A 15117-nucleotide genomic window follows, 5' to 3' on the forward strand; every position below is an offset into this window, starting at 1 on the left:
TTCATGTTTTTTGCTGCTTCACCAAATGTGTGAATATAGGCTCACGACTTAATTCTTCTTGCACACAACCGGTTAATGTTTGCTGCAGCACACATGAACCTGTGCATTGACTTTATATGCAAAACTTTTACATAGATCTATAGTCTCAAGAAATGCATAAAAACTAGAGCAAAAAATCGTAACTGCATATAATTATATATGTCTAGCTGCCAAGTTTTTGCAAGCTGTGTGGAGGAAAAAATCTCATTCTGCAGGAAAATTTCTCAGCTTCCAGATGCATATTTATTCACAGTTTTGTGCCAATTTGCACAAAAGTTGGAGCAACCTTGTCGGGTGACTGTCTTGCGCTGCTTATGGACAAGGCGTCTTGAGCATTTCCAGTGGCGCTCCCGCTATACATTGGAGCTCATAACTCCACTTTCAATGCTCTTGGACGACTAATTTTTTTTTAAATTGTTGTGAACATATAAATCCATGCAGGAATTATTTATACAACATTGCAAAATTGCTTTTAGTAAATATAAAAACAATTGAAAATGACCGACAAAAATAAAAAAACTCGTCGCTTCAACGAATTGAGAGTTTTGCAGGAAAGCAAATGCAAGCTAGCTACATAAAAAAAATCAGCTTGTAGAGAAATTTCTCAGCATTCTTGTGCATGTTAATTTATGTATCTACCTCAATTTTGATGAAAGTTGATGCAGTTTTTACGCAGTGGTATCGAAGGCTCAAATAACCATAGTAAATGCTCTGGTGCGCTGGGGGAATTCCAGCCGTAAGCCCGCGGTCACTAAAGGGTTAGTAAGAACTCTGCACCAGCTTCATGAAGCTAAAAAGTCATACATAATAGTTACATATATATGGAAAAAGAGACAAACCAAAAAGCAGCAACACTTATTCAATACTAAGAATGATTAACAAAGCTGAGAATATTAACCAGCATAATGCGCAGTAGCACTGACATACATTTGCTGCTTGAATGGTATGTTTCCAACAAAAAAAGCGGGTTCATTTTTTTAAAAAGATTACTACTCCCTAACAAGCAAAATGATAACAAGCCACGGAACTACGAGTTAGCAACCTAGGCAGCTAAGTTGTACATGTAATCCAGATGAGTCTATTACGGTTTTTAGCAAGGCAAATAATTAACCAATATTTGAGTGTTCACCAAACTAAATTTTCTTTAATGTGCCATTTTTAGTGGCACAAAGAAATCAAATTTTTGATGATCATTTGCACCGACTTGAGGCAGGTGGTAAGAGTGAAACAAACTAGATTTGTTCGACTTAGTCAAAAGCGTATAAAAGTATTAGGCACAATTAGCCACATCAATACTTGTTACAGAAATATCTATCATACTAAGATAGAGTTTAAAATCATTTCTATGAAAAGCCTGTTGCAGTGCCTTCTTTTTGTCCTGGGAACATTTAAAATCCTTTAATAGAAAATGCAAAACCTATATAAAAAATATAGTATAATATAAAATTAAAACTGGTAGCAAATTTATGTTAGCGATGACATATTTTTATTGTAGTTTTACATTAGCACTATTTGTTCTAAACAGTGTGGTAACTACATGATGTATTTAACAAACTAACGTCAAATCCTTTACTACGAAAGGAATTTCTTTACTGCGACATAAGTAATTAGTGACACCTAGTTTCTAAAATGAGTCTGTATAAATGGTTATAACTTTAAACCACATGATCTATTAACAGTCTTTTTATAGCAAATTAATCAGTATAATAACACGTTAGTTGATGCCGCGAAAACTATAAAAAATGTGTTGCAGAATGAGAGGGAACACTTTTCGTTCATTTTGAAATTACCGTGAGGTGAGCATAAAACTCGAGTCAGATGATTCATGAATATTATTAGTTTACAATATATTATTACTGATAAAAATAATTACTCTCATCAGCACTATTACTCAATAAAATTACCCAGTCCATAGAACTAAAACTAGTAAAAATTTGTGGCTGTTATGCCTCCGACATGACTGTCATTTCTAAGAAGAAATTGTCATAAAGCAAGTATTCGCAAAGCGAAACTACACTTGGGTTGTAAACATATTTTTATTGGTTCAACATATACAAACAATTGCTTTTTTCATTCAGGTATATATACAGTAAAGTAATTTGTCAATTACTCACTAATCATAAACAATTTGGGTCATGATCTCAGAAACCATGGTTAAATCAGTGGTTTGAGATTGGGAGTTATCTACACTACTATCAAAAGGAGTGAGTTCACAGCTATTTTGCAAAACAAAATTTTGATTTTACCTCAATTACAGCAGGTTTTATGGTCAATAAACTGAATGCATGTAATTAATGCATGCTGAATGCTGAAACCATTAATGCCAAAACATAGTTCCGAGAAAACAAGTGTTGAAGTTTGAGAAACAAAAACTAATGCACAATTGTGTTTACATTTCAAAATGTCATAGCAACCAATATCAATCAATATGTTGTGATATTTATCTAGATTTCTGAATTTATATCCAGAAAATTATGCTGAAGTTAAAAATCTAAACAGATTGTAGCTGGTTGTCATAGAAATAGCTGTATATCTAAAAAAAATGTATTACTTATTCAGTTAGTGCAGCTTTATAGTCGGATAACTCAACTTCATGGTTTGCGACTTGACCATGGTTTTTGAGATTGCGACCCATTCGTACAAAAGCTTGACAAAGCCACATCATGCAGCACTTGGTTATGCGAAAACACTGACTATCTTTACTGTCCTACTAGGTTCACAGTAGCTCAGGAGTTGAGCAATTTGATTCGCACTGAAACAGCTTCGTCAAAAGAAAACAGAAGCAATCAGTGTAAAATCTGCTTTGTATTACTTTTACGTCATGCTTTGCTGTATTTGAGAATCATATTGTATATATGTATAATTCAAAAAAAAAAACAATACCAGAGGTTTCCAAGCTTTTAATATTAATCGAGCTAATTATTATTATAGCTAATTTAATTCTTAAATGATTAAAAAAATAACTGAGACAATTTATGCGTAAATTATTGGTGAGCTTGCAACAAAACTTACATTACAGTTATTTAGTCTCAAACCATTTACCGTATCTTACTCTGCTGTGTTGTAAGTGCAAAATATGGGGAAAAGTGATCACAAGATCTTAACAGATCAAAAGCAAACAGTTAATCGCAGCCATCACAAAAACGTCATAGGTTGGAATCCCTTTACGAAACGGCTAAAATGGGGTGTAAGTTGCGCAGTGATGGCTTCTGTTTAAACTTTTTTGCAACCTCATTTGTCAAAATATTTTTACAAATTTACCTCATGTATTCAATAAATCATGTCTATTGTCCTTAGGTGACTATTTCCTGATCATTGTAATGCTGTCACTTTGAGCACTGATATCTCAAAACCTCGCCTAAAAATTATTTTATTTTTTAACTTTAGTTCGAAGGAATGTATACCATCCTCTGATGACATGAGGAGCCTGTTGGTCACCTGCGATAGTCAAAGGATTCTGCAGAAATTGTTCATGCTTTTTGACAGGAATTATGGGTCACATGATCAAATTACGACAAAAAAATTACACCAAGCTGAAAAAATTGTAAAGTAGCGAGCATTTATAATTGAGCATGTATATTTGATGAGAGCTTCCCGGTAGAACCCGAAGTGTTTGTCATAAACTAGTGCTACGAGACGTTTTATACCGAGGCTGTGATTGGCCTTTAATTTTACGTGATAACACTGCATGTCAGAACAATAACTACATTGAGTTGAGTACGTAATCAAAATACAGGGATTCTAACCTACGATGTTTTCCTGATGGCTGCGATTAACTGTTCATTTTTGAGCTTTTAAGAGCTTGTAATTACCATTCTACAAATTCTGCACCTACAACCCAGTAGAGTAAAACATGGTGAATTTTTTGATACCAAATAACTGTAATGTAAATTTTGTTGCGAGTCGACCTTTAAATGCAACTGCATTTTGACAGCATGTTTATAAGCAGGCTTGATGTAAGAAACAGAGTAAGAGTCATACCACAAGTTCATGATTATTGTGGATCATGTCCACAAATTATTACTTCACTCTTCAATATGTTGAAAATGCTAAGAGGGGTTAAAAATTTATTGATCTTGCTGGAAATAGGAAATTTGAATTGCCACTTGATGTTATAAAAAAATTGCTAAAAATATTTGATGACCAGAATTCACAATAGCACTTTTAATTGTATCATAGTTTGGAAAACACAATAAATTATTACTATTAAATAGGAAAATTTAATTGCCACTTGATGTTATAAAAAAATGCTAAAAACATTTGATGACCAGGATTCACAAGAGCACTTTTAATTGTATCATAGTTTGGAAAACATAATATTATTACATGAACAGAAAACTCCAGAATTTAGGTGAGCAAGAGTGTTGCCTAAAACGGTTAATACAAGTTGTTTTTTAGTTATAGCTAAAAAGCCAGTGTGCCTGGTAGTGATATGGTAGCATCATTACCATATCGTTCTATATAGAACAACGTAATACACTATTTATTAGAATACAACATATTTTGGTATACAAATCGCTATTCTCATAAATGTAATGGCTTTTGTTAAAGACCTAACTTTCACCAATGAATGAAGTGTGCCCTCAGGTTAGCATGGCCCCTATTTTTGAACCCGCCGCCTATGAGATTTTTTATATAGACATCAATCAACAGAAAATTTTACATCTAAAGATGCGAACAAAAAGCTAAAAGTGTGTTGCAGTGTGAGCTCGGCCGTGTTCTCGGCCTCTTTTGCTAATAAAATAGGAAGCAATCAGTAATCCATTAATCAATTAATCAATTAATCAGCTACTCACTAAAAAAGTGTTTTGTACGGAAAACTTTGTAAGAGCCAAAGAACATTGATCTTGGCTAAACGCGTACGTTGTGCTGAGCTGCACTGCACAGCCTGTTGTATGCACTCAGTTAATGGACTACGTACAAACCTGCTTGTGTTTTAAAACGTTTCAATTCTGAGAACCCAAATTAAACTCATTAAAAAAATCAGTCAAACTTTGCAAAAAATGTTAATATTTTTATATTAACATTTAAATATTAATATTTAATAATAATATTTTAATAAACTTTATACTAAATTTATACATAGTTGAAATACTGTACATAAATATAAAAAACGGATAATTTGTACATACAACTTCATACATTAGTATTTTGCATCCTAACTATTGTTTTAGTTATTTTTTTGATTGCCAGTGCTATGGTATTTTGGTTTAGCCAACTGCCCAATGTAATTAATGACTGCAGTCTCCAGAGCCAACTATAATCATCAAAAGATCAAGACTAAAAAAACAAGGGCTCATAAACTCACCCTTTAGCTTTTTTAAAAACTTGTAGACCGATATGATTGGTTCTATGAGGAAATGATCGAGGGACTATAGTTCGGTGTGGAGAGCTCATCTTTATTCTCCAGATCAAACAACTTCTACAAAAGTAAAATGTTTGTAACATAATATTAAGTAAGAAAGTTGATGACCACTTTATGCATTGAGCCTCTGACCACCTTTTATTTGGTATTTGCAGACATGTTGAAAGTGGGCTACCGTTAAACCTATATTTGAATGCTAACTCTATTTTAATGGTACTGCTATTTGAGACCACTTAAGCAATTGTTTGAAAAATTGAGGGCCATTTTTTATTGAAGGATGGGAGTAGGACTGAAAGATAGAGTGTTGTTGCATCAAAATAGATGCGTTATGGTATTTTTTTGAGGTATTATTATCGCGTTTATCAAAAGTTAAAAAAAAAGTTTGGGGTATCGATCAAGTCTAAAATAAATTAAAATTATACCGCAAAAAGGTTCACTTTATGCAAAGAAATTCAAAGCAACAGACAAATGGCAACAAGTGTTGAAACTAATGTGTTGAAAGGTCTATGCGAGGTCATTGAGTAAAAAGCTTATTAAGTGAACTAGTTAAGGATGACCTACCAGCCCTTGAAAATCAGGTTGGTTACGCATCCAATGACTGGGAAGAAGCGTTGAACTAGCATTTGAGATCTGTTCATCATTGTAACATCTCTCAGGAAAGATGACTTTAATGACTACGTAGGCCTAAACAGATAACAAACTACTGATCCACGACCAGTTGATACGTTGGTGGACATGCCGATAAATTTGATATAGGCATACATAAAGTGCTTGCCAACTGGAAAGCAATACATGAGCTGTTATGGATGAGCAGCTTTCAATGCAAGCAGCTGGGCAAATGGCTTTGTACTAGCCTTTGTTATGAAATATTACCCAAGCCTGTGTCAGTAGACAGCTCGCACCTCTGGTAGTTAAAGTGCTAAAATTTTCAAATAAATTAAGTAATTCCATGTCAATAAGATAATACCATAGTCGTTAAATATAAATATAAACTTGTAAAAATTCATGAATTGATGATATGTCAAGTTTTAACGCTTTGATCCTTGCCGATCTTATCAATGCGTGTCAGTAAACCTGGGCAATATTTTCAGCGATCCAAAGAATAGTATCATGATATTTGATCAAACACTAGTAAAAAACCTACAACCGATGTCATCAAACAGAAAAAAATGGTATTTCACCATTGTTCGGGCTGAAACTATAAACTTTTGTACAATTTTAAAAACTCGTAAAAAAATTTACAGATCATATCCATCCAGCACACGCTCATCATCATTTCATGACTCAAAATATACTGGAAAAATATAGTTAGTAAAATATTTTCCATCTACAACACAACAAAGTAAGACTTGGTTAATCTTTCCATACTAAATAACTGTAATATAAATTTTGATGCAAGTAAACCTTTAACTCTTTCACTACCACATTAAAATCTTACCGAATGAATATTCTGCCCGAATTAATGAACCAACTTTTTGAAAAGCTGATATACCGCTAGTAATTAAGCAATATCTCGAGAATAAAAGCAGATATCACTTTACTGTAAAATGCATCCTATTCAAAACAAAATTTTCTACAAGATAATTACAAGGTGATTTTTACTCTTGTACAATATCGAACGTTTTATTTGTGTTGAACGAACGCAGTGTGTTTTTCCTTGCTATGACGATAACGATCTGGTTTCACCGTTTTGAAAAATAATTAGAAATGGATTAGTTGAAACAAAAATTTTTTAGGTGCACGTGATTGGCAACACAATTGTTTCACTAGAGACAAATTTTGATTGGTCTAGCTAATGTGTAGGCTTCGCAATGAAAAGAAAAGTGAAACCCTATTGATAAGCCGATATATCGTTTTACGGTCACTACATTTATCACCGCGATTTGTTGACAATATTTAGCTAAAAATATTTACATTGATAGCAAGTAGTTGGCAACAAGGTTGTTTCACTGGAGACAAAATTTGATTAGTCTAGCTGTTCTATAGGCTTCATAATTAAAAGAAAAGTGAAACCATATTGAAAAGCCGATATATGGCTTACGGCCTGTACTTGAACTACCACTAAAGCTGATATATGGCTTACGGCCTGTACTTGAACTACCACTAAAGCTGATATATGGCTTACGGCCTGTACTTGAACTACCACTAAAGCTGATATATGGCTTACGGCCTGTACTTGAACTACCACTAAAGCTGATATATGGCTTACGGCCTGTACTTGAACTACCACTAAAGCCGATATATGGCTTACGGCCTGTACTTGAACTACCACTAAAGCTGATATATGGCTTACGGCCTGTACTTGAACTACCACTAAAGCCGATATATGGCTTACGGCCTGTACTTGAACTACCACTAAAGCTGATATATGGCTTACGGCCTGTACTTGAACTACCACTAAAGCCGATATATGGCTTACGGCCTGTACTTGAACTACCACTAAAGCTGATATATGGCTTACGGCCTGTACTTGAACTACCACTAAAGCTGATATATGGCTTACGGCCTGTACTTGAACTACCACTAAAGCTGATATATGGCTTACGGCCTGTACTTGAACTACCACTAAAGCTGATATGTGGCTTACGGCCTGTACTTGAACTACCACTAAAGCCGATATATGGCTTACGGCCTGTACTTGAACTACCACTAAAGCCGATATATGGCTTACGGCCTGTACTTGAACTACCACTAAAGCTGATATATGGCTTACGGCCTGTACTTGAACTACCACTAAAGCCGATATATGGCTTACGGCCTGTACTTGAACTACCACTAAAGCTGATATATGGCTTACGGCCTGTACTTGAACTACCACTAAAGCCGACATATGGCTTACGGCCTGTACTTGAACTACCACTAAAGCTGATATATGGCTTACGGCCTGTACTTGAACTACCACTAAAGCCGATATATGGCTTACGGCCTTTACTTGAACTACCACTAAAGCTGATATATGGCTTACGGCCTGTACTTGAACTACCACTAAAGCCGATATATGGCTTACGGCCTGTACTTGAACTACCACTAAAGCCGATATATGGCTTACGGCCTGTACTTGAACTACCACTAAAGATGATATATGGCTTACGGCCTGTACTTGAACTACCACTAAAGCCGATATATAGCTTACGGCCTGTACTTGAACTACCACTAAAGCCGATATATGGCTTACGGCCTGTACTTGAACTACCACTAAAGCTGATATATGGCTTACGGCCTGTACTTGAACTACCACTAAAGCTGATATATCGGCTTACGGTAGCGAAAGAGTTAAAACCAGTCTTTATTTTCATTGGAGGGTCAGTGAATGTCTCAATAGCTTAAAACTTTCCAGTTAGCAAAACCAGAATACATTGAAATCAAGGCTCAGAGGCTAACCATGAGACTAAACCATAAAAATACTCATTTTAATATTATCACCAGAACTATATTGAATGCAAATTTTGATTTTTTGTAATAACAGAGAAAAACTATTCTAAGTAGTAACTCTATGTTGTTATTATTGTTATATGAAACAATACCATTTTAAAGTTCTTGTTGGCATAAGTAACAGTAAAAAAAACAACAAGAAAGGCGCACAGCTAATGGCTAAGTCCTGGCAGTTGTTGTCTAAATTAGAGACCATATGAATGCAAACCTGGAAAGAAAATATGGAAAAAAGTTAGATCGTTTTATCTGGTCAGTACATACCTGCAATCAAGAGCAAGCCAGGCATTGTAGCATTATTACGAAACTCAATATCGGACTCTACAAGAAAAATCACAATTGATTAGCATCCATTTATGTTGGCAAGTTAGACAGTACATCACCAGTTAGACAAAGACATGAGTAATGAGTGTAACCAGTGCCAGCATGTGGTTTACAGCGATTGATGAGATTAGCTCTTTCTCTGAACTAAACAGCAAACAGGTATGAGATTACATAATGCCATACACTCAGCTATATACAAAGGGGTGTTTAAATAATGCTTATTACTAGTTTAAGACCTTTATTTCTTGAACGGGGTTCTATGTTTGGCTCTGAAAGCTAAAGCTCGAGACAAAAACTTGCAAACTAGCATATTAATGTGTATACGAAGAGCTTCACGATTTTGCATGTACCTGTATCATGGTTCGTTAGACAATCTTCAACAAAATGTTTACAAACAAAAGCAAGGCTAAGTCAAAATAGTCATTTTCTCTCAAATAATATCTGCTACTGTGAATGTTTACATAACCAGATAAACTCATTCGCACCCATGCGCGAGTTAACGCAAGTTAACATGCGTATTTATAACATTGTCAGGCACTCAACGCGTGTTTACTCGCGTCTGAAATTTACCAACTCTTTGCATCATTATTTTTTAGTTATAAAATAATACTTTTAATTCGCTATAAAGAAAAATTTCTGGCCAATCAGACAAACTTTAAAATATGCTTCTGTGACATCTCCGACAAAAGTTATAACCCGATTAGTACACCTATCTCAATATCTACCAAAACCGGAAATCATCATGCTGACTTGAAATTTTATCGTTTGTGATAATCTTTTTTCAACTTCAGCAGTAAATATGCAGATCAAAAAGTGGTAAGACACTGAAAGACTGCATAAATCAAATTAAAACATTATTTTTAATGTTTCAAAGATTCTATTAACTTTTAATTTTGCCAATTTGAATCGTCATGCTCGAATAAAAATGCATTCTTCACGCTGCCAGCTGTAGTCAGACTGACGTTATCTTTCAGTTTCGATAGGATCATATTGGTTCTGAGAGCTGTCTATGATATCTGAAAAGTCAAGAACAGAGTTATTGAACATATTTTTATTATTTGAAACATTTTCATGAAGTTTTATTCGTGTTATATTGGCATATAGATTTGCTATGCATTTGTTTGAAGAAAAAATTCAAAGTTTCTCGTTGGGAAAAATTCGAAGTTTCATGATTTTCGTGTTCGTGACTAACTACATCTGTATAAATAATCTTTATAACTATGTATTGTCTGTAATAAATAACTAATTTCAGTCAAACTTAGTATATTTTGCAATTTTTATGGTGCAAATCTAACTTTCTTTCAGCAAATGACATTTTTTTGAAAATTGGAAATTTCCTAAAACTACCTTCTTTGATGCATGAATCTACATAAAAGGGATACGAGTTGTTTGTATGAATATAATATAATTTGAAAACGGAGATTTGGCTGGTTCTTGTGAAATTTAAATGAGTAAATTATCTTAAGTTTGTTTTTTGTAGTAGTAATTTGAATTACGGCAACTTTCCGAAAATCAGAGGTATCTGGGGCAAATCGCCTAAAAATTAGGCAGGTGCGAATGAATTAATATCATTCAATAAAATCAATAATATGTAAATCCGCGACAAAGAGTTTTTCTCATGTCATGCATATCTAATACGCTTCACAAAGCCCTGCAATTATCAGTTCCTGCAAATCACTTGACATTTCTACCGCTTGCTTCAGCTTTTATGACTATTATTGCTTCAGCTTTAGCTATTATTGGCTTGCGTGCTCTGGTGGGTTCTTGTCCCAGCTTAGTGCTTTATGTATGTACGAAGATGTTGGTTCTAGTAAGTGTTTCCGATCAAGTTTTATTATTCACAGGTGTGTTTTGCCACTCTCTAGCTAGCTCTGCCCTATAAGCCTGACTCTTATTCGCTCCGAGAGCCACATAATGCGTGTATAATGAGTCTGTGATAATATTGCAAAATACTAGATAAACCGCAGTGAAAACATTGGCCTTGCCTTGAATGTGGCAGCAGTGAATAACAACCATGTCATATTTAGCCATACCATGTCAATTACCTTTTTTGGTCGCTATAACTTTATCTCTATCTCTTTCTTCAAGTATATGGAACAATTCAAGTACTGTTCCATATACTTAAATTGTAATTACAGGTGAAAATGATTTTCTATCATTTTGCAGGAACAACTACAAAAACATTGAATCTTAAATCCAAAGAATAGAGAGTAAACTTTTAAAAACACTACCCTGCTCAAACTTAATTTAGCAAGTAGCATTGACTAAAACATGTTAGATATCCAGTGTTATATTTCAGCAGCCTAATTTAATCCATAACACCAGAATAGTAATTGTGATATTAAAATACAATTATAATTATTTCCATAGATGCATTAGTCCATAGCAGGCATAGTTGTTGAGTATCGCACATCTTTCAAGCGACTAATCCCAACATTTATTCATTGTGCTTCAATAATTCATGTGCCAAACTCCAACTCAGAAGTCAAAATTCTAGCAAACATGATAAAAATACTCAAACTTTCTAATGCCAAAAATTGAGAAAAGATAAACTCACATTTCCAGTGAGTATAATTACTCAGGACAAATATTAGTGGAGAAGTGGAATATATGGAAACAGGGGATACATAGGTATCCCATTATTAGAAATTGTTTACTTTATTTTAGTTTTCTATTGCTTGTATAATATTGTCCAATCCAAAAATAGGTCACTGCTGCCATCTTAGTTTCTGTCAAAGTGAAAATGTCAAGCATGGAGGTAAGTTACCTTTCATCAGTACTGTTTCGTAAATTTACTTAATATTCTAGCAGGTTTAACATGCAGCAAATGAATGACGTTTACTCAAATTTTTGTTTTTAACATAAATAAACATCTTTTAACCGATTTGAGACAAAATTTAAAACTAATCTGTAAATAACTTGAGAGTTATGGCACTTTACAAAAGTTATAAGCTGGGTATACATGGGCCATTAAGGATGAGGGTAGTTGGACAAGTTGGCCCAACTAATCTACTGCAATGCAAGCGCAAAAACGGATAGATGGGTCAAGCGGCCAAGTATAATTTTATCATAACCCATTCAATTTACGCTTTTAGCCAATACCATAGTTTTATAAAAAGAAAGCAGCAAAAATCTATACGTCAAATAATGTTATGGGTAGTGCTGTAATAAGATATTAAATGAAAAGCTTTCAGTTATATGTATAGCCTAAGATCATGAAATTTGCCCTTATGCGCAAGTTTCCTCAAGTGGTGGCCTCTCAATCCTCCATACTGACCCATGCATCTTTCTTCAAAGATAGATGGCCCATTGACTTTACTATATGAAATTATTTGAATGCAGTTGAGAGAGCAAAAGTAAAACCATGTTCACCGATGCACTTAACCAAGCTCTAAGAGCATGCAAAATTATAAATACAACGCAAAAAAACCTTAGTTATTTCATATTAAAAATGTAACTCTTTTATTGGCTCAAGTATCCTACTTCTCACCTACTCTGCACTAACAAAAACCAACCACAATACAAGGACAGCACAACACAGAATGGGTAAGGTCTGTTGGTTAGGTTATTGAAAGCTGGCTGAAATCATCATTGTTAAAGACAGGGTTTATCTCTATACGAGGGTCAGTGTATGTCTCAATAGCTCAAAACTTTTAAATTAGACAAAAACAGAATACATTTAACTCAAGGTTCAGAGGCTAACCAGGATACTACACCATGAAAATATTCATTTCAATGTTATGACTAGAACTATATCGGTTGCTAAATGATTTTTGGTAATTACAGAGAAAAACTATTTTAAATTGTACTCTTTTTGCTATTATCATTACTATATAAAAACAATGTGAATATTAAATTTTCTGTTGGCATAAGTAACGATAACAAAACAACAAGAAAAGTGCACAGCTAAAGGCTAAGTCGTCGCAGTTGTTGTTTAAATTAGAGACCATATAAATGAAAGCCTGGAAAAAAAATGAAAAAAAGTCAGAATGTTTTATCTTGTCAGTACATACCTGCAACCAAGAGCAAGCCAGGCATTATAGCATTATTACGAAACACAATGTCACACTCTACAAGAAAAAAAGACATTTGATTATTAGCATGCATTTATGTGGACCAAGTTAGAGAGTACATCACAAGTTACACAAAGACACATGAGTAATGCATGTAGCCAGTGCCAGCCAACAGAGACAGTGATTGTTGACACCCTGTTGACAGTGATTGATGAGATTAGCTCTTTCTCTGAGCTAAACAGCCAACAGGTATGAGATTACATAATGCCATACACTAAGCTATATACAAAGAGATGTTTAATTAATGCTTGTTACTAGTTTATGACCTTTATTGCTTGAACTGGGTTCGATGTCTGGCTCTGAAAGCTAAAGCTAGCTGGAGGCAATACATGTCCCGCAGGATACTGGAGAAATATCAAGCAAATTTTGGTCATTGAGTTTTCTGATGATAGGCTACACGCAAACTCGTTGCAAACTAGCATAATAATGGGTATACGAAAAGCTTAATTATTTTTAATGTACCTGTTTCATGTTTGGTTAGTCAATCTTCAAAAAATGTTTTAAAAAAAAACAAGGCTTATGGCAAAATATATATTTCCCCTTAAAGAATATATGCTACAGTCAATGTTTACATAACCACATTAATTATATCAATCAATAATATAAACATCTGCAGCAACAGATTTTCCTCATGCCATGTGTATTTAATACGCTTCACAAAGTTTTGCTAGCAAAGCTTTGCTGGCACTTAGTTCTAGGCTTCTAGCATTATAAAACGTTTATTTTACATGAATTTTTTTGTCTTGAATCTCTATACCGAAAGGTAAACTACTGCTAACCTTTGCCTTGAAACAGTAGCTTTGATTAGCATATAGTAGGCCTACGGAACTAATTTTTGTATGAGTATTACAATATAAATTATATATTCTTTCAGAATTCAATTAAAAACTCTTTCTGTAAACCAATTTTAATTAAACTTTTGTTATAGATCTTTGAATCACTTGAATTTTTGAGAAGTTGGAAAAATTTGGGATTTTAAGGATATAACGTAAAGCATGCATCCGACAACCAGCTAGCAATGGAAAATTATTCAGTGATGCATATCTACCAATGTCTACCAATGATCGCAACACTCGATTCCTGAAAATCGCTTGACATATGAGCTTGACTTGACTTGAGTATGAAGCAAATGTTAAGCTACAGTCATCCAAGCTTCCATTGAAAGTCGTATATTTTTGTTACTTTGGATGAGCGACAACAACAAATTCTGTAGCCCAATGTAGTCCCCAAAGTTCAAGGTAAAGTAAAATCTAAAGCAAAAGCACACATACCTGCTGCTTTCATTATCTGTTTCATTTCTTAAATACAGTTTTATCCTACTCACGTTGGTCTAAATCAGAAACTTGCAGCCACATAGATCTTCTGCCAGCTCAGTTGTCCTCCATTGATAATACTTGCACTAAAAAGCGTTGCTGACATGAGATGAGTTAAATGAGCTAGATTTGAAGCTTAGATTCGATCCCAAGTGCACTCCGAGTTCACGCAAGCGATAGTAAATCCTACAGAAAGAAATGTGGTTATCAGCACAATTAAATTAGGTGTATGCCCATACGCAGCTACGTAATTTGTTTAATTTTTTGGCTGTTGGATAAATGAAGACTCAGGGTTTACACAGCTGTCTGCAGGTTTGAAGCAGGCCTTACCTTAGCCTATGCAGAAAAAGTATTGTAACTCTTTGATGATTTCAATATAACAGAGAGAGTTTACTATCAGGCTTGTACATTTTTGATGGTTTTAATTTATACGCTACGCTACAGCACGTACACTAATATGTATAGACAATATACATATATGTTTAAAACAATAGCTGGGAGAGACTTGCCAAATTATTGGTTTAAAAGGCAATGATGAAAGCGTGCATAAATTTGAGCACAATTTTTAAAAAAC

The 15117-nt window shown here is 34.2% G+C and overlaps 1 long non-coding RNA gene across 1 annotated transcript; it reads right to left on the bottom strand.

Moving 5' to 3' along the window:
* Window positions 1–439: 439 nt before the first annotated feature.
* LOC137410091 (uncharacterized) lies at window positions 440–14663 on the bottom strand. Its single transcript, XR_010980985.1, has 6 exons — window positions 14555–14663; window positions 13171–13227; window positions 9098–9154; window positions 5966–6088; window positions 5348–5461; window positions 440–829 (listed from the first exon to the last, which is right to left on the bottom strand). It is a non-coding gene; the product is annotated as an uncharacterized lncRNA (long non-coding RNA).
* Between the last annotated feature and the right edge of the window lie 454 nt (window positions 14664–15117).

Source organism: Watersipora subatra, unplaced genomic scaffold (genome assembly GCF_963576615.1).
Source record: "Watersipora subatra unplaced genomic scaffold, tzWatSuba1.1 SCAFFOLD_250, whole genome shotgun sequence".
Taxonomy (NCBI): Eukaryota; Metazoa; Bryozoa; class Gymnolaemata; order Cheilostomatida; family Watersiporidae; genus Watersipora; species Watersipora subatra.